This window comes from Heterodontus francisci, chromosome 4 (genome assembly GCF_036365525.1).
Source record: "Heterodontus francisci isolate sHetFra1 chromosome 4, sHetFra1.hap1, whole genome shotgun sequence".
In the NCBI taxonomy this organism is placed as follows: Eukaryota; Metazoa; Chordata; class Chondrichthyes; order Heterodontiformes; family Heterodontidae; genus Heterodontus; species Heterodontus francisci.
The window spans coordinates 94,278,277-94,299,739 of NC_090374.1; positions in this window are offsets into that span (position 1 = coordinate 94,278,277).

Genomic DNA, 21,463 nt, shown 5'->3' on the forward strand with positions numbered 1-21,463 from the left:
GATGGTGGTGTTCCCAACCATTTGCTGCCCTTGTCCTTCTAGGTGGCAGAAGTCGCGGGTTTGGAAGATGCTGTCTAAGGAGCCTTGGTGCATTACTACAGTGCATCTTGTAGATAGTACACACTGCTGCCACTGTGCATCGGTGGTGGAGGGGGTGAATGTTTGTGATTGGGGTGCCAATCAAGTGGGCCGCTTTGTCCTGGATGGTGTCGAGCTTCTTGAGTGTTGTTGGAGCTGCACCCATCCAGGCAAGTGGAGAGTATTCCATCACACTCCTGACTTGTGCCTTGTAGATGATGGACAGGCTTTGGGGAGTCAGGAGGTGAGTTACTCGCCTCAGGATTCCTACCCTTGACCTGCTCTTGTAGCCACGGTATTTATATGGCTACTCCAGTTCAGTTTCAGGTCAACGGTAACCCCCCCGGATGTTGATAGTGGGGGATTCAGTGATGGTAATGCCATTGAACGTTAAGGGGAGATGGTTAGATTATTTCTTTTTGGAGATGGTCATTGCCTGGCACTTGTTTGGCATGAATGCTACTTGCCACTTCTCAGCCCAAGCCTGGATATTGTCCAGGTCTTGCTGCATTTCTACACAGGCAGCTTCAGTATCTGAGGAGTCGCGAATAGTGCTGAACATTGCAAAGGACTGTGAGGAGGGAGTCGAAATAGCTGCATTTCCCAGCAAGAACCAAGACGCAGGAAGTTTAAAGGAACTGCTTGTTCTTATTCTTTTAGCAAGAGGGAGATACTGCTAACTGCTAGGTTTGACTGACTGAGTGACTGTCATGTGACAAGCCCCTCTCCAGGTGCGGTTGAAGCTGGTGTTTTCTCTGTAGCAGAGAAGAAGCTACTGGACTCTGATGTGCGCAGACCCTTAGAGGGGGTCTCTGTCTGTCTCTCTCAATTCCAGCTTGACAGCTTTCAAATCCTGCTTGTTGACTGACCACCTTTGCATACTCAGGCTACAATCAGAAACCCTGTTGGAGGAAATCATCCACATCACTATCTGCAAGAGACTCACCAATCCAGTCATCTACCTCTTCAAACTAAAAGCCTCAGAACCACTGAATTCAGCTAGAAGCCAGCCAAATCACCAAACTTCACAGAATGTATCCCTTTTTGATGAACTCCACCTCAACCAATCCAACTTTCCCCACTCTGTAACCTATTTGTGTGTGTGTAAACCTCTTGTGTGTGCATGAGAGTGAAAATTGGCGCATTGTTTATTATTTTTATTAGTTTGGTTTAGGTACAATAACATTAACCTCCTTCTTTGTTAACTCAAGAAAACCTGTCCTTGTTGTGACCATAGAAAGTAAGTAATCAAACAGCTACTGAATTGGCCAATACATCCACTTTAAGAAAGAATTAAACCTGTTGTGGCCAAACAAGGAGAGGGAAAAGAGGGAAGTCCTTCAACTCCTCCTCACCTGACCGTAACAGAAATTTGGGGGCTCAGGTCTGGGATCAAACACAAAGACAAATGGGAATTGGAACTGGGAAACCAAATTGATCCCTAACAATAATTTAAAAACTTCAATACAGGTTTTCTTGTGGTTTTCAATACTAGAGTACTAAAATGTCCACATTCGAGACCAGTACCTTCCTGGAACAGAGTGAAGTAACTTGGGCCAGGTGAAAAACCCTATCGTTTGATGAGTTGAGGAACATCGCTGGACAGTTAGAGATTGCTATCCGCCCAAAGGCTAGGAATCCTGAAATCCTAAAGCTTGTGGCCAACCATTTAAAAATTGACACTGAAGATCTGGAGACAGGCATAGAATCTGAAACAGACAAAGTAACATTAGCTAAGACATAGCTAAAATAAAGGAGATTAGAATTAGAATTCCAGAAGGAGAAAGAAAGAGCTTTCCAGAGAGAGAGGAGAGAAAATTCCGGGAACGGGAAAAAAGGAGGTGAGTGAAAATGAAAGGGAGGAAAGGGAAAAAGAAAGAGCTTTCCAAAGGGAGTTAAGGCAGCTTGAACTGAATAGGGGAAGATTCAATTTACCCTGTGAAGGCACCGCTAGTGAGGGAGTTACCCCTAGCTTGGGACCAGGTGCTGAGCTCTTAAATTTCTCCCAGTTGATACCAAAGTTCAATGAGGGGGATGTGGAAGGATTTTTCATCTGTTTTGAAAAGCTTGCAAAACAGTTGAAATGGCCAGTAGACAGCTGGACACTGTTATTGTAGAGCAAACAAACAGGAAAAGCCCATGAGGTTTATTCACTGTTGCCTGATGAAAGTTCATCAGTTTATGAGATGACTAAAAATGCTTTCCTGAGGGCATACGAGCTAGTACCAGAGGCATACCGCAAAAATTTCCGAACTCTCTGAAAGCAACCTGAACAAACTTACATTGAGTTCGAAAGGGTTAAGCAACTCTCTTTCAACCAATGGATGCGGGCACTTAAGATAGAGTCCACATATGAAAACCTCAGAGAAACTCACTTCCCTTTTCCATAAGAAACTACATGGAGCAACAAAAGGTTCCAAGAGTCAGTCAGGCAGCAAAACTGGCAGGTGACCATACCTTTATTCACACATGCTTGCCCCAACGGAAACCCTGCCCTAGTCACCTCCAAAAATCTGAAAAGGATAGAAAGTGGGAGGGTGATAGGAGGATGAACAGCTATGAGTAAGAATAGAGATCTGGAAACACAGAGATTCTCCTCAGGCCAAAAAGGAAGGTGCTGATAACAGGAGTGATACCTGGAAGCCTGTATGTTTCCATTGTAGTAAGGCAGGTCACCTTTGAGCTGACTGCTGGAAGTTACGGGGAAAACCCATACATTTAGTCAGGGTACACCAGACCAGTGCAGGAAAAAGGACCCTGATGGAAAACGCAGCGAACCAGGATGTGGCTTTAACTGTGGCAGTAAAACCCAGTAAACCTACTGCTGAGAGTGTGGGAAAACTTAACAAAATCCCTGAGAGTTACCAGGATTTTGTGTCCAGAGGAAAAGTGACCTCTTACCTCTTGAGTGAGGCAAGTAAGCCCATGGTCATACTTAGGAATACAGGGGCCACTCAATCCCTTCTGCTGGGAAAAGGCTTGACCTTTCCCCCAGAGAGTGCATTGAATGCGAGAGTGCTAATAAACAGTATCGGAGGAAAGTATGTGCCCATACATTTATACCAGGTGCACCTGATTTTAGGACCGATAACTGTGGGGATTGTCCCAAATTTAGCTGTGGATGGGGTCGACCTGCGCCTGCATAATGATCTGGCGGTGGTGAAGGTGGTGGCTTCCCCAGTGGTTTTAAAGAGACCAAAAGGAGTCAGAGCATTTACAGGAAAAGGTCACTGGCATTTTTCCTGACTGTGTGGTGACCCGGTCCATGGCCAAACAAGCTCCGTCAGAGGAGGCTGAATTAACACTACAGACAGGTGACCCTACTGTCTGGTTCTCTGAAACCTTCTTTGAGAAGTTATAGAACCCAGAGGATGGGTTAAGCAGGTCTTCCTTGGTCGAAGCTTAGCAAACCGACCCATGGTTAAAAAAGTTAGCACTGACTGCCCAAACTGAAGATGAAGCAGGGGGAGTTCTAGAGTGCTACTATTTAAAGCATGAGGTGCTGATAAGGAAGTGGAGACCTCCTCACAGACCTGCAGATGATCAGTGGACAGTGGTTCACCAGGTAGTGGTGCTGCCGACGTTCCGTAGGGAAATATTGAGAATAGCCCACAAGATCCCAATGGCTGGGCATATTGGTATCAGAAAAACCCAAGCCTGCATCAGACGGCATTTTCACTGGTTACAACTTCACAAGGATGTGGTGGAGTTCTGTAAGACTTGCCACATGTGCCAGATTGTGGGGAAGCCTCAACCTGCAATAAAACCTACAACCCCAATTCCCATACAGGCTTTGGGGAACCAACTGCTGGCAGATTTTGCCGGACTCCGAAGACAAAAGGGGGCTACCAGTATCTTCTCACCAGTATGGATGTAGCTACTCGATTTCCAGAGGCTATCCCGCTAAGAACTATCTCTGCCATGGTAGTGGTGGAGGGACTAACCTAATTCTTCACCCGATATGGGCTGCCTGCTGAGATCCAGTCGGATCAGGGCACAAATTTTATGTCCAGTATTTTTTGAAAGGTCATGTATAATCTGGGCATAACTCAGATAAATTCCTCAGCCTACCACCCACAGTCACAAGGGGCTTTGGAGCAGCACCACCAGACCCTAAAGACAATGATCAGGGAATACTGCTATGAGTACCACCATAACTGGGACAAAGGGCTGGGATTTCTTCTGTTTGCTACCAGGGACTCACCCAATGAGTCCACTGCCTTTAGTCCCTTTGAATTACTTTATGGACATGAGGAGAAAGGTCCTCTAAAACTAATCATGGAGAGAGTTTTGGGACGCAGGGACAAATCTTCCCTGTTAGACTGTATCTCCATGGTTGGAGAACGCCTCACGAGAGTCTGTGCAGTAACTCAGGAACACCTAAAAATCTTCCAGACAACTATGAAAAGGCAGGCAGATAAACATGCCAAGGCCAGAACATTTCAGCCCGGAGACCATATGTTAGTGCTAGTATCAATACGGGGAGAACCATTGAAAGCCTGGTTCAGTGGCCTGTATGGAATAATAAAGAGAATTAGCCAGGTGAATGATATAATTAACACCCCAGACTGTAGGAAAAAGTAAAGACTGTGCCACATCAATATTTTAAATGGTATCGCAGGTGGGAAGGGGACAAAGATACACAAGTCTGTCAGGCTGTCAGGAAAGAGGAGAGTGAAAGGGACAGTGAGGACAAGTTAGAGAGAGGCCTGGAGAATTCCCAAATCGAATCCCCTACCATCTGGTTAGCTAACACTGAAATGTTAGGGAAATAAGACACCGTACTCTCCTATTTAAACATAGAACAGAGAGGAGACCTAAAAAGGCTGCTCACGACATTTAACGGGATCGCAGGGACAAACCAGAGAGCACAACCTGCTCACTGACACTCAGTTTGGGTTCTGCCAGGGCCATCCAGCTTCCAACCTCATTACAGCCTTGGTACAAACATGGACAAAAGAGTTGAACTCAATAGGTGAGGTGAGAGTGACTGCCCTTGATATCAAGGCAGCATTTGACAGAGTATGGCATCAAGGAGCCCTAGCAAAACTAGAGTCAATGAGAATCATGGGGAAAACTCTACATTGGTTGGAGTCAGACCTAGCACAAAGGAAGGTGGCTGTGGTTGCTAGCGGTCAATCATCTCAGTCCCAGGACATCACTGCAGGAGTTCCTCAGGATAGTGTCCTAGGCCCAACCTTCTTTAGCTGCTTCATCAAAGACCTTCCCTCCAGCATAAGGTCAGAAGTGGGGATATTTGCTGATGATTGCACAATGTCCAACACCATTCGTGACTCCTCAGATACGAAGCAGCCATGTCCATAGGCAGCAAGACCTGGACAAAATCCAGGCTTGGGCTGATAAGTGGCAAGTAGCATTCGTGCCAGACAAAGACCATCTGAAACAAGAGAGAATCCAACCATCTCCCCGTGACATTCAATGGCATTACCATCGCTGAATCCATCACTATCAACATCCTGGGGATTACCATTGACCAGAAACTGAACTGGACCAGTCACATAAATGCTGTGGCTACAAGAGAGGTCAGAGGCTGGGAATTCTGCAATGATTAACCCACCTCCTGACTCCCCAGTGCCTGTCCACCATCTACAAGGCACAAGTGAGGAGTATGATGGAATACTTTCCACTTGCCTGGATGGGTGCAGCTTCAACAACACTCAAGAAGCTCAACAACATCCAGGACAAACGAGCCGGCATGATTTTCACCCCATTCACTACCTTCAACATTCACTCCTTCCACCACCGATGCACAGTAGCAGCAGTGTGTACCATATACAAGATGCAACTCACCAAGGCTCCTTTGGCAGCACCTTCTAAACCCATGACCTCTACCACAGAGAAGGGCAAGGGCAGCAGATGCATGGGAACACCATCAGGAGTTGTTTATAGGCCACCAAACAGTAGTAGTAGTGTGGGGCATGCTATTAATCAGGAGATTAGAGAAGCATGTGGCATGGGTAATACAGTAATCATGGCTGACTTCAATCTGCATATAGACTGGGTAAATCTAATGAGCACTAACGCTGTGGGGGACAAGTTTCTGCAGTGTGTTAGGGATGGTTTTCTAGAGCAGTACGTTGAGGAACCGACTAGAGAACAGGTTATTTTCGATTTAGTATCATGCCTGAGAAAGAACTAATTAATAATCTTGTTGCAAAAGAGACTTTAGGGATGAGCGCCCATAATGATAGAATTTTACATTATGTTTGAAAGTGAGGTGGTTCAATCTGACGCCAGGGTGTTAAATTTGAACAAAGGAAATTATGAAGGTATGAGGGGTAAATTGGCTGAGGTGGATTGGGAAAATACATTAAAAGGTATGACAGTGCATAGATAATGGATAGTCTTTAAAGAAATATTACATAGTTTACAGCAACTATACATTCCTTCAAGGCACAAAAACCCCAAAAGTAAAGACAGTCAACTGTGGATAACAAAGGATGTTAAGGATTGTATAAGGTTAAAAGAAAAGGCCTAGAAAGTTGACAGAAATAGTAGTAAACCTAAGGATTGGGAGTATTTTAGAATACAGCAAAGGAAAACTAAGAAACTGATAAAGGGAGAATAGAATATGAATGTCAGCTAGCAAATAATATAAAAATGGACTGTAAAAGCTACTACAGGTACATAAAAAGAAAACATTTGTCTAAGACAAATTTGGGTCCATTACAGGCAGAGTCAGGAGAATTTATAATGGGGAATAGAGAAAAGAGCAAAGAAGCTAAATGATTACTTAGTGTCTGTCTTCACTGAGGAAGATACAAGACATCTCCCAGAATTAAAGATCCAAGGGATTAGGGGAAATGAGGAATTGAAGGAAGTTAGTATTAGTAAGAAGGTTGTATTGGAGAAATTAATGGGGCTGGAAGTTGATAAGTTCCCAGGACCTGAAATTCGACATCCCAGAGTGCTGAAAGAGGTAGCTATGGAGATGGTGGATGCATTGGTGACCACCTTTCAAAATTCTATAGTTTCTGGAGCGGTTCCTGCAGATTGGAAGGTTGCAAATGTCACACCACTATGTAAGAAGGGAGGGAGAGAGAAAACAAGGAATTACAGACCTGTTAGCCTTACTGTTAGAATCTATTCTATAGGACACTTGGATAATAATGATCTGATTGGGCATAGTCAACATGGATTTCTGAATGGGAAATCATGTTTGACGAACCTGTTGGAGTTTTCTGAGGATGTTACTAATAGAATTGATAAAGGGGAGTTGGTGGACGTGGTAAACTTGGATTTTCAGAAGGCTTTTGATAAAATCCCCCACAGTGGATTGGTTAGCAAAATTAAAGCACATGGGATAGGAAGTAATGTACTGGCATGGGTTAAGGATTAGTTAACAGGCAGAAAGCAGGGAGTAGGAATAGCCAGGGTCATTGTCGCATTGGCAGGCTGTGACTAGTGGGGTACCACAGGGATCAGTGTTGGACCCCAGCTGTTTACAATGTATAATGTTATGACCAGGAGAGAAAGGGGTCCCTCTCCGCCTTCATCTGGTCTTACCCTAACAGGGTTTAATTCTAAACACACCGTGTTTTTAGATCCCCTTTGGTGAATCCTTGTTCACCACTTTCCAATTATAAGGCAAGGAAACTAGCACCAACAGGTTTCTTTAGGTTTAAAGAAGAAAAATTGAAATTTATTAAACTTGAACTTAAACTGTAATTCAGTTGACGCCTACGGATACACAATGTGCATACGCTAGTATGCATACGCGATACACACATGCAAATAGAGACAGAAAAGAGCAGAAGAAAAATAAAGTGGAAAAATTTGAGGCAATATCTGAAGAGTTTTTGTTATGGTTCTTCGAGCTCACTGTAGAGTCCTTGATTGTAGGTAGATCTTGCTTTTCATTAGGGCCCAGTATTCTTCTTAAATCTTGTTCGCTGTAGGAGACTTTTCTCTCTTGGGGTCCGTGTGTCTTCAGTGGATTCAGAGGCTTGTGAGAAAGAGATGGGAGCAGACAGGAGAGATCTTTTCAGTCCAGGAGCAAACAAATACTCTGTTTAAACTGTTTGTACAATTTAGAAAAAACCCAGGTTGCCATGCTGGTTAGTCATGTGACTAACTGGTCTCACCACGTCTTGGATTGCATCACCTTAGCAGTCTCTGGGATGCTCCTCTTAAAAACAATACCTGGTGATCAAGGTCCATTGTAGGTTGAATGTGTCAGGGAATGGTCCTTTATCCTTCCAATCATCGTCTGTTAACATGCAATTGTCCTTTCCAGCCATGGCTGATCTGTTTAACAAGTCCTTTCTTCACTCCAGTAAAATGTTTAAATCAATGTTCATGACAAAATTAATGTGCCTCATTCTTGGCAGGTGGGGGCCCAGCATGACAATATCAATGATTTGGATGTGGGGACCAATGTAGTATTTCCAAGGTCATGGATGACACAAAACTGGGTGAGAATGTGTGTTGTCAGGAAGATGCACAGCAGCTTCAAGGGAATTTGGGCAGATTTAGTGAGTGGGCAAGAACGTGGCAGATGGAATATAATGTGGAAAAATGTGAGATTATCCACTTTGATAGGAGGAATAGATGTGCAGAGTATTTCTTAAATTGTAAGAGATTAGACAATGTAAATGTACAAAGGGACCTGAATGTCCTCGTCAATAAGTCACTGGAAGCTAACATGCAGGTGCAGCAAGCAATTAGGAAGGCTAATGGTATTTTAGCATTTATTGCAAGAGGATTTGAGTACAGGAGTAGCGAAGTCCTGCTTCAATTGTATGGAACATTGGTTAGACCGCACCTGGAGTACTGCGTGCAGTTTTGGTCACCTTACCTTGAGAAGGATATTATTGCCATAGAGGGACTGCAACAAAGGTTCACCACATTTGTCCCCGGGATGGCGGGACTGTCCTATGAAGAGAGATTGTGGAAACTGGGCCTGGATTCACTAGCGTTCCGAAGAATGAGAGATGATCTCATTGAAACCTACAAAATACATAAAGGGATAGACAGGGTAGATGCAGCTAAGATGTTTCCCCTGTTTAGGGAGTCTCAAACCAGGGGACACAATTTCAAAATAAGGGGGAAGCCACTTAGGACAGAAATGAGGAGAATTGTGAATCTTTGGAATTCTCTACCCCAAAGGGCTTTGGAAGCTCAGTCATTGAGAATGCTTTAAGCAGAGATTGACAGCTTTCTAAATACAAATGACATGAGGGGATATGAGGATAGTGTGGGAAAAAGGCATTGAAGTAGATGATGAGCCATGATCATATTAAATGGCAGACCAGGCTCGATGGGCTGAATGGCCTATTCCTGCTCCTATGTTCCTTAAAGATCCCATCGAAGCCACACACCATCCTGACTTGGAATGATATAACCGTTCTTTCACTGTCGCTGGGTCAAAATCCTGGAACTCCCTTCTTAACAGCACTGCTGGTGTACCTACACCCCAAGGACTGCACCAGTTCAAGAAGGCAGCTCACCACCACCTTCTCAAGGGCAATTTGGGATGGGCAACAAATGGTGGCCTAGCCAGAGATGCCCACATCCCCCGAACGAATAACAAAAAAAAAAACCCCTAACCCTACATGATGTGGATGTAGGAGAGACCCCTCCCATCAAACAAAATCCCTATCACCTAGGTCCCAGGAAACTAATTCAGGTTCGGGAGGAAATTCAGACTGAAGACCTAGAAATTAAAGATTTAAATTCTGAAGAGAGGCACAGAAAAGCTAATAAGTCAACGACCCTAAGATCAAAAAGTTTTTTGTGGCAGATTTGGAGGGTGGTGATGGTGGTGGTGACTACAAATCAAGTATCCTAACAGTGAAGGAATTGTGTGCCAGTCTGGATGAGCTGGAACAACAGGAAGAGATGCAGGAAGAAAATGATAGGTGGTCTCAAGCTGCAAGGAAAAAAATGTGGCACTGGGTTAAAGTACAAACGACTACGAAGCACTTCAAGGCAGGCTTACAGCTTTGACTGACAAACTGTCTTATGATGTTATGATGCCATTTGTCCTACATGCATTTATGCCAGGGCATCTAATCCACACAAATGAAGTCACCTTTTTACCAGGTGACAATTGGTTTGCAAAATGCTCCACAAAGCAAGCTGTTGGCCTGGTGGAACATAGGAAAAACCATGTACAAAAAGCACTGGACGATCTTCACAAAGTTCTGAACAACTTTGAATCCAGGGTTGAATTCAGTGATAAAGAGAAACTGGAAAAGGAAAATATCGTAGAAATACATGAAGAAATTCAATGTATGCTGGAGCACAAGCTGATTGAACCCAGTCAGAGCAGTTGGAGTTCCCCAGCTGTGCTCGTGCCCAATCCAGGATGAAAAACAAACACAGCATGGCTATGACACTGAGACTGATGAGTGTTTGTTTTTAATTTGCAGCCCCACAATGAAATATTATCATTGTTACCTTTCATTTTACTTGGCGGGGAGGGGGGGGGTGGGGTGTTACATCAATGTGCTTTGTTGAATGATAATTTTATTTAATCCACTGACTGGGGATCTGAATTTATATATTTTGGAAAGGCATTTTTAAAATGACAAGCTGCCGCAAAGTCATCCTTTTAGCTTAAGATGGTCACCTAGTTTACAACACTGTATCCTACATTACAAAGGACTGTGAGGAGGGAGCTGAAATGGCTGCATTTCCCAGCAAGAACCAAGCTCCAGGAAGTTTAAAGGAATTGCTTGTTCTTATTCTTTTAGTAAGAGAGAAATACAACTAACTGCTGTGTTTTGATGACTGAGTGACTGTCATGTGACAAACCCCTCCCCATCTGTGATTTCAAGCTGGTGTTTTCTCTGCAGCAGAGGAGAAGCAACAGGATTCTGACATGAGCAGAATCTAAGTATGGGTCTCTCTCTGTATCTCTCTCCATTCCAGCTTGAAAGCTTTCAAATCATGCTTGTTGACTGACCACCTTTACCTACTCAGGCTACAATCAGAAACCCCATTGGAGGAAATCATCTGCATCGCTATCTCCAAGAGACTCACCAGTCCAGTCATTTAGCTCTTCAAACTAAAAGCCTCCGGGCCACTGAATTCAGCTAGAAGCTATCTGAATCACCAAACTTCACAGACTGTGTACCTTTTTTATGGACTCTAACTCAACCAATCTACCTTTCCCCACTCTGTAACCTATTTGTGTGTGTGTAAACCTCTAGTGTGTGTGACAGTGAAAGTTGGCGCATTGTTTATTATTTTATTAGTTTTGTTTAGGTACAATAAAGTTACCCTCTTTCTTTGTTAACTCAAGAAAACCTGTCCAATTGGTTCTTGTTATTATCATGGCAAGTAAGTCATCAAACAGCTACTGAATTGGCCAGTACATCCACTTTAAGAAAGAATAAATCTGTTATGGTGTAACAAGGAGAAGGAAAAGAGGGAAGCCCTTCAACCCCTCCTCACTTGACTGTAACAATCCCAAAGAACTAAATCACTGAGTGCTTTAATTCCCTTCTTGTAGCTGTGTTGGAATATTCTGTTCAGTTAATCATGAAACATGCAGAGGTGAAAAGGCTATTCATTTAGCCCAATTCCCTCCTTCATCCAGAACCTGTTTCTAGATCCCAAACAGATAATTTTCCATATTTTTTCCATCAAGCCTAAACCCATGGGCAAGATTTTGACCCTGTCATGGGGGTGGGAATGGAGTTGGTCAGGTCCAGAATTTCACGATGCTGGCTGGTGTGCCAGTTCCCCACCACAGTCCCGACTCCCATCCATTTTCCTGGAGCTCAGAGTGGGTGAGAAAGGGCAACACGCCCACAAGCAACAAGTAGCTTGTGATGTCATTTAAGAGGCCAGTTAAGGCCTTTCCAATCTGCCTGTGGGCCCCCTGCAATATTTGGAGCATGGCAGATTCCTGGTGCAGCCTCTGGAAAACCACTGGGGCCAGAGCTCCAAGATTGCTTTCAGGCTCCCACCCCCACACCCGTCACACCTACCTGGTAATAGCTGTGGCCAGAGGCTGCCCTGTCGAAGAGCTTCCCCTCCACAATGGTGGTCTGGCAGCTGTGGCCATTTTTCATTTCAAACATGTTAAAGTGCTGAGAATGCGCCTCAAGATGGATGCACCATCTCTCTCCCTTACGTGCAACAGCAGGCTACAGCTCCTCCTCCTATTGGCCCTTCAGCTTTGAGAGCCTGCCTGCCATCCTTAATTAGACAGCCAGCACACCCTATGGCTACTATTTGGCAAATCCAGCAAAAATCATTGTTGGGTTACTGCTCCCGATACAGTTCTGGGTCAGGAACCAAAATGGAAAATCCTGCCCCATGCCCCTCCAATTCCCTGCTAAATTAGGAATCGATCCAATTTGCAGAATCTTGTCTATTAAATGCAAATCATATTTTTGGAAATTTGAGCCATGAAGTCCAGTATCAAAAAAAGAAAGCAATGCAAAAGATCCCAACTCAGGTCATGTCATAACCTTGTGCAGCCTGACTTGGTGCGGTCAGCCATCTTTTTTTGAAAAATGTAATAATGCATCATGTTCACTGAGTTAATTTGCTGTGCAGTAAGGTAAAGGGGATGGACACTTTGATCTCTCAAGGTTGGATGTCCATCGCAGAGATGTTCATTTTAAAGGAGTGGTTAAGCTTATATGAAGCACTTTCAGGTCACAAGAGTAATTAGTATCTGCAGTATATTAAGTCAGAAACCAGCAAGAATGGATGAGATTCCAAACCATAGTGAGTCGTTTTCCCTGATGGCACTCCCATCACTAAAGCTAAAGTTTTCCAATGGGGTAAAGTCACTACTGATGTAAATGACCCCAGCATTAGTGATTTGAAACAGAAGATTCTACTCTATTTGCAAACTTAAAATAATTCTGAAGTTATTCGATATGGCTGATGTCTGAAGCTCTTTCACAAAAGCTTCAGGCAGGGTTTTGTCCTGTCTGATTTGTTGTGAAGTTTGCCCTTTGCCACTTTAAAAGATTTTTTTTTAAAGATAAGGAAGTCTACCTTTCAGCACTGCAGTGAAACATAATTCACACATTTATATAACTACCAAGAGATTGCTCAAGGGAGAAAGAATAAATGGCTTTGTTGTATCGTACATTAGGCCTCTGTGAGATGTAACTGTATTACTGTTGTTCTGACTTTAATGAGTATCATTAGTCACACACAGGATGAAGATGATACATTGCATATGACTAACATACAGAAATTTCTAAGCCCCAACCTTTTAAGCAGAACAAGGCTTTCTTGAGGTGTAAAACATCAAGTTACCGTTAAGAAGTTTTGATGGGTAATCTTATTGTTCCCTTTGCTTAACTGACTGATAGTAAGAGGATTATACATAATGTATGTCAAAATATGTATATGCATTACATTCCTTTTGGGCCTCCTTATCTCGAGAGACAATGGATACGCGCCTGGAGGTGGTCAGTGGTTTGTGAAGCAGCGCCTGGAGTGGCTATAAAGGCCAATTCTGGAGTGACAGGCTCTTCCACAGGTGCTGCAGAGAAATTTGTTTGTTGGGGCTGTTGCACAGTTGGCTCTCCCCTTGCGCCTCTGTCTTTTTTCCTGCCAACTACTAAGTCTCTTCGACTCGCCACAATTTAGCCCTGTCTTTATGGCTGCCCGCCAGCTCTGGCGAATGCTGGCAACTGACTCCCACGACTTGTGATCAATGTCACACGATTTCATGTCGCGTTTGCAGACGTCTTTATAACGGAGACATGGACGGCCGGTGGGTCTGATACCAGTGGCGAGCTCGCTGTACAATGTGTCTTTGGGGATCCTGCCATCTTCCATGCGGCTCACATGGCCAAGCCATCTCAAGCGCCGCTGACTCAGTAGTGTGTATAAGCTGGGGATGTTGGCCGCTTCAAGGACTTCTGTGTTGGAGATATAGTCCTGCCACCTGATGCCAAGTATTCTCCGAAGGCAGCGAAGATGGAATGAATTGAGACGTCGCTCTTGGCTGGCATACGTTGTCCAGGCCTCGCTGCCGTAGAGCAAGGTACTGAGGACACAGGCCTGATACACTCGGACTTTTGTGTTCCGTGTCAGTGCGCCATTTTCCCACACTCTCTTGGCCAGTCTGAACATAGCAGTGGAAGCCTTACCCATGCGCTTGTTGATTTCTGCATCTAGAGACAGGTTACTGGTGATAGTTGAGCCTAGGTAGGTGAACTCTTGAACCACTTCCAGAGCGTGGTCGCCAATATTGATGGATGGAGCATTTCTGACATCCTGCCCCATGATGTTCGTTTTCTTGAGGCTGATGGTTAGGCCAAATTCATTGCAGGCAGACGCAAACCTGTCGATGAGACTCTGCAGGCATTCTTCAGTGTGAGATGTTAAAGCAGCATCGTCAGCAAAGAGGAGTTCTCTGATGAGGACTTTCCGTACTTTGGACTTCGCTCTTAGACGGGCAAGGTTGAACAACCTGCCCCCTGATCTTGTGTGGAGGAAAATTCCTTCTTCAGAGGATTTGAACGCATGTGAAAGCAGCAGGGAGAAGAAAATCCCAAAAAGTGTGGGTGCGAGAACACAGCCCTGTTTCACACCACTCAGGATAGGAAAGGGCTCTGATGAGGAGCCACCATGTTGAATTGTGCCTTTCATATTGTCATGGAATGAGGTGATGATACTTAGTAGCTTTGGTGGACATCCGATCTTTTCTAGTAGTCTGAAGAGACCACGTCTGCTGACGAGGTCAAAGGCTTTGGTGAGATCAATGAAAGCAATGTAGAGGGGCATCTGTTGTTCACGGCATTTCTCCTGTATCTGACATAGACTTGTACATACTCAGTTTTTAAATTGTGTATCAGCTCATCCCAACTGAATATAGATTCTAATACTCGGCAGAAGTTGTTGAATATGCAGGGTGGCATTTTCCACTGTTTAAAAGATCATATCACAAAATGTTGAGTGTGTGATTTTCATGCAAACAATGATCATCCACTGTACATCAAAACCATCACATGTGTGTGTGTGTTATAAAAACAAGAAATGCTGGAAATAATCAGCAGGTCTGGCAGCATCTGTGGAGAGAGAAGCAGATCTACAACAATATATGTTTAAAACAAAGCTGATTTATTTGACATTTATCCAAAATATTAAATTCCAGTTGAGGTTATTAACATTAGCAGAAACAAATTCCAATTGTCAGAATGAACATGGTTCACTCCAGGATATGATTAACAGCAGTTAACGTTTCTCTGCTTCTCTCTCCACAGATGCTGCCAGACCTGCTGAGTATTTCCAGCATTTCTTGTTTTTATTTCAGATTTCCAGCATCCGCAGTATTTTGCTTTTATATTAATATGTGTGTGTGTGTTTTTTTTGGGAGGGGGTGGTTAATTTAAAAGAGCTTTAGCCCCATTACCATTATATGAATGGAACCAACTGCCCCTAAAGATTAACAATGCAAGGTCACTAAGGGTATCAATGATGCATCACTATGAGGCTCCAGGAAAGAGAGAAAAGGCAACACACAAAAGGTAAAGATTTGGCAGGAACAAATTAACCACAATCATTAATGCCTGGGCAGTGGACTTTCATTCACAGGGGAGGATTTTAACTCTCAAACAGGTGGCCAGCAGGGTGCACTGGCAACTCATCTGTTCTGGGTTTCATTTAAATATAATTAATGAGCTACCCACCCCAAATTACCATCCTGATGCACCTCGTCAGATTCAAGTGACCTGGATTGCGACCAGGTTAAGTCCAGACAGGGTCACAATCACATAGGAGGTGCAGCCTGGGACAGCAATGGCCCAGATTACTTTTGTCGGGCCTGAAGAAGCACTCAAAGAGAAATAATTTGCAACATGCCTTTTCGGGGTTGCAGGCTATATCATCAGTAAATTTGGCTGGAGAAAGTGTGTTGTACACTTTGACTACTTCTGTCCTAAACTGTGTCTCACAGGACCCGGATCTGCATATTAAAAAAGACATCACCTGAAACAGGCAGGTGCTTTGGCGACCTAGTGTTAAGGCCTGTAATGGTGGCAGTGGGCAAAGCATTGGTGTTAATGGAGCAGTAAGTCTACTCGCCCTCTTTTCAGGCTAATACCTATCTATTAACATTGATTTTGACATGTTAAAATCAACAAGAACAACTTGTATTTATATCGTGCCTTTAATGTAATAAAACACCTCAAGAGGCTTCAAAGAGGCATTATTTGACAGAAAAATTTGACACTGAGCAATATAAGGCGATATTAGGGCATATGGCCAAAATCTTGGTCAAAGAGGAAGGTTTTAAGGGGTGTCTTAAAGGAGAAGCGAGAGGAAGAGAGGTGGGGAGGTTTAGAGAGGGAATTCCAGAGCTTAGGGCCTAAGTCCTGTGACATTGACCACAAGTCGTGGGAGTCAGTTGCCAGTGATTGCCAGCGCTGGCAGACAGCCATAAAGGTGGGGCTAAGGAGTGGCAAGTTGAAGAGACTTAGCAGTTGGCAGGAAAAAAGACAGAAGTGCAGGGAGAGAGCCAACTGTGTAACAGCCCCGACAACCAATTTTATCTGCAGCATTTGTGAAAGAGTCTATCACTCTAGAATTGGCCTTTATAGCCACTCCTGGCGCTGCTCCACAAACCACTGACCACCTCTAGGCGCTTACCCATTGTCTCTCGAGACAAGGAGGCCAAAGAAGCAAGAAGGGCCTAGGCAGCTGAAAGCTGGGCTACCAATGGTGAAACACTTAAAATCAAGGATGCTCAAGCAACCAGAATTAGAGGAGCACAGATATCTTGGAGGTTTATGAGGCTGGAGCAGATTGCAGAGATTGAGGGGGGAGAGGCCATGGAGGGATTGGAAAACACGGATGAGAATTTTGAAATCAAAGTATTGCTTGTCTGGATCCAATATAGGTCAGTGAGCTAATAGGTCTTGGTGCAAGTTAAGGCATGGGCATTAGAGATTGGGATGGCTTCAAGTTTACAGAAGTTAGAATGTGGGAGGTCAGCCAGGAGTGCATTGGAATAGTCAAATCTAGAGCTCACAAATACATTGATGAGGGTTTCAGCAGCAGGTGAGCTGAGGCAGGGTGGAGGCGGACAATGTTACAGAGGTGGAAATAGGCAGTCTTAATGATGGTGCAGATGTGTGGTCAGAAGCTCATCTCAGGGTCAAGTGTGACACCAGGGTTGTGAGTAGGCTGACCAGTCAGAAAATCAATCCCGTAGAGTTCAAAATTGTCATTTATTATCACTATCTGTTAAGAATTAAGGAACATTTTTCTCATTGTTCAAATTAGTAAGGATATCTTGGATGAAGCTTGACTATTGAACAGGTAAATATGTAACCTTGTGATTAGAATGAGTTCATTTGCTGTCGAGATTTGAACTGAACACAATGTAACAGATGGTAAGGTGCTCTGTGCAGAACAATCCCAAGCTGGTTGCCCCTACAGTGCCTAATGATTGCAGTGCTCAGTTCACAAGAAGATTTACCTGTCACTTCAATCTGCCTGCCACAATCATCTATCTTGTGTTTCAACTACTTTCAGACTGTCTACCTGTCTACCAGATGTAATGTATGTAATGTTCCACCAGGACTTTTATTTATTAAGAAACTTAATTGAAGAGCCAAACCAAAGTTGAGAGGTGCAGAAGAGATGTCAAGTGTACCATGACTAAGCAAAAACTCTTCTGCTAATGGCTATACTATTACTTTCCCTAAACGAAAATGAGATTTAAAGAAACCATAAGAGCCTTATTAGCCTGAGGAGGAAATATGATCAATGGTTTGCCTTTGAGCTGCTTTGATGATGTGAATGCACATCCACTTAAACAAATAGGATTTCCCAAGCATGCCAGTTTGCATTATATTGGAAAGTCAAACCTCAGACTATGATAACAAGCCTCAGCTTGTTTCCTGCTCTGAGTCAGGCAAATGCAAATACTTCAATAGACCTTAGATAGAGATTAACTACAGTATCTACCATAAAAAGGATGTTTTGAAAAGAGTTGCAAAGTTCAAAATGTTCACCTGATTCCTCTATTCAGTATTTCTTTTAATCCACCACAACACCCTCCCCTGCTGCCCAACTGATATAAATTTTATTTCCTCTTCCTCTTTGAGTCTCAAAATGTTATTCTCTATATACTAACCAGCAGAATGAGCAGGGGATTAAGGGGCCAAAGATTTGCAGCAGCCACAACCCAACATAAGTTTTGGGTTGCAACTGCTGTGAACCTCCCCACAATGGGAGTGCACAGAAGATTTTTCTCTCTCAGGTCTCAGGCCTTTACCCAGAAACTGCACCAGGTGCTAGAATCTGCTCCAGAATGGTTGCAGGGTGTAACACCCTCTAATTCTTCCATTTGCCACTTTATGACAAAGTGCTTGATTTCTCCTTTGTTTACCCTCTAACAGCAGGGTTAAAATCAGAACTTGGCTTGTGCTAAATTGTGGACATAATCCCTCATCTGAGATGTTCACAGTTATGGGTAATAAAGCATTACTATTCTACCAATGAACGTCCTGAAGTTTTCAATATTGGAAAAGGGGTCAGAGCTGAGTTATGCAATGGGGTGAGGGGGATTTGGATATTGTGGGGTCGAGGGTTTTTCCACCCGTCCTTGTGGGTTAAAACTCCCCCCAAATCTCAAATTAAGTGTCAAATTCTCTGTGCAATCCTGCTGTAACTCCAGAAGATTCAACATCACCCTGGAACCAACAATCAGTGCCACAGTTTGCGGTCTCCTTCGGTGAACGAGTACCGCAGATGTGCCCCTGATAATATGGGTGCCAGGCATTGGGATGGAAATGAGGGAGCTTTCCCTGAGCCTAGAAAGCTTTCTGTGCTCAGCTAGGGAAGTTCCCAGCCGATACAGTTTTCAAGCTGCAGTATTGTCCAATATTGGTCACTGTAAACTCACACGGCATATTGCTTTCAATCTGCCAATGGCTTCCAAGCATACAAACCTTTTAGCACAGATTGATCAGTGGAATTAGACTGCAGGCTGTAATTGTGTTTTCTAGAATATATTTGTCAGAAATAGCTTCATTGTGGGACTGTGTTGAGCAGAAGACATCCTGCTCCTCATTGCTGAGTCGATTCTGGAATTCTTTATCTGACATAGAGGATTAGAATAGATATTTATGTTTAAATGCTATAAAAATAGATTGGCACTTTAGGTTTTGTAGTTGTTGGAAATGAAATTTTATTTACCCTCAGTATTATGACTGTACTGTGTAGAGTAAAAGAAAATTTAAAACATCTGCATTTGTACAAGGATGGAAAGTACAATTGGACATGTTATGGTATGAATATTGCATGCCTTTACATCAAATGCCATTTTCTGCTCATTTAACTGAAGCATTAATCCACTTAATTTTACAACAAAATAGTGGACAGAAGAATATGGTACAATTGTGTTAAACAGTCATACAATAACATTGCTGACCAGAACTTCCATAGTATCTTATATGGAAATGTTTCAAAGCAATCACATAATAAACTACCTTTGGAGTTCAGTAAATCCAATTTGTAGGTAAACACAGTTATATTGGAGGTAGTCTTCTAATGAACTAGTAATAGAAATTAGTTTTAAATAAATGTGATTTAAATGGACAATGTTACCTTTTCTGCAAAATGGAATTGGGAGTATTATATAGCCTATGTTTGTAATAGCTTCTAGTTTTTTAAGACCCAGCATGGTTTGATTTAATATGCTTTTGTATTTGTAAACTGAATTTTGTCCAGATTACCACCTCAGTGTGCTTTAGTGCCAAGAATTACTTTTTCCACAAATTATTTTGCACCCATGCTCATGATAGGAACATGGGAACATTGGAAGATAGGAACAGGAGTAGGTCATTCAGCCCCTCGAGCCTGTCCCACCATTCAATGAGATCATGGCTGATCCGCGTCCATATACCTGCCTTTGGCCCATATCCCTTCATATCTTTGCTTAACAAAAATCTATTTATCTCAGATTTAAAATTAACAACTGTTCTAGCTTCAACTGCTGTTTGTGGGAGAGAGTTCCAAACCTCTACCACCCTTTGCGTGAAGAAGTGCTTCCTAACATCTCTCCTGAACGGTCTGGTCCTAATTTTTAGACTATGCCCCCTAGTTTTAGAATCTCCAACCAGTGGAAATAGTTTATCTTTATCTAGCCTGTCTTTTCCTGTTAACATCTTGAAGACTTCAATCAGATCACCCCTTAACCTTCTAAATTCGAGCAAAAACAGGCCTAATTTGTGTAATCTCTCCTCGTAACGTAACCCCTGTAGTCCAGGTATTATTCTTGTAAACCTACGTTGCACTCCCTCCAAGGCCAATATATCCTTCCTAAGGTGTGGTGCCCAGAACTGCTCACAGTACTCCAAGTGGGGTCTAACCAGGGTTTTGTACAGCTGCAGCATAACCTCTGTGTCTTTATACTCCAATCCTCTAGATATAAAGGCTAGCATTCCATTAGCCTTTTTGATTATTTTCTGCACTTGCTTGTGGCATTTTAAAGATCTATGCACCTGAACCCCCTAGTCTCCTTGGACATCCACTGCACTTAACCTCTCCCCATTTAGAAAGTACCCTGCTCTATCCTTTTTTGGTCCAAAATGGTTAACCTCACACTTGCCCGCATTGAAATCCATCTGCCACAGTTTTGCCCACTCACCTAGTCTGTCAATATTTCTTTGCAATTCTATGCTATCATCTAGACTGCCTACAATGCCGCCTAACTTTGTATCATCATCAAATTTGGATATATGAATTACTATGCCATCATCCAAGTCGTTAATGAATAATGTGAATAATTGAGGCCCCAACACAGCTCCCTGCGGACACCACTAGTTACATCCTGCCAATCAGAGTACTTACCCATTATCCCCACTCTCTGTCACCTACCACTCTGGGCATACATAATTATGTGCCTAAACATTACATTTAATACTTTTGAAGTGGGTGTGAAAAGAATTTTCAGTGAGTTAAGAAAAACCATGAGGTTGGCAACATTGTTTTATGCCGGAATCCTTTTTATTAAAAAAGCCCTGTCCTTAAAAATAGGGCCTAGATTCCCAATTGAATAAGAGTTTCTAAATTTTCTGGAGTAGAATTTGCTATGCATTGTGCTCGTTTTACCAGTTTAGCAATGGGACTGCCTGCATCCACTTCTTGGAGCAGATTTTTTAGATGCTCCAGGTGACCAACTAACTTCTTCCTGTGGACCCTGGAGGAGCAGAAGTGCTTCCCAAACTCCACAGGTATCACACTCAGATCCCCTCCACCCCCATGCTTGGAACCAGCCCCATTCCCAGGACTTAGTTGAGGCAGGAATCCCTAAATTGCTTTCTCTCATAGGACAAGCTGCCAGTGATGTTGCAATCAGCACCAGCAGCTTATCCTGAGTATACAGAAGAGTTTTGAAGACTAAATTCTATTGATCCTAGGGCCTCTTGGT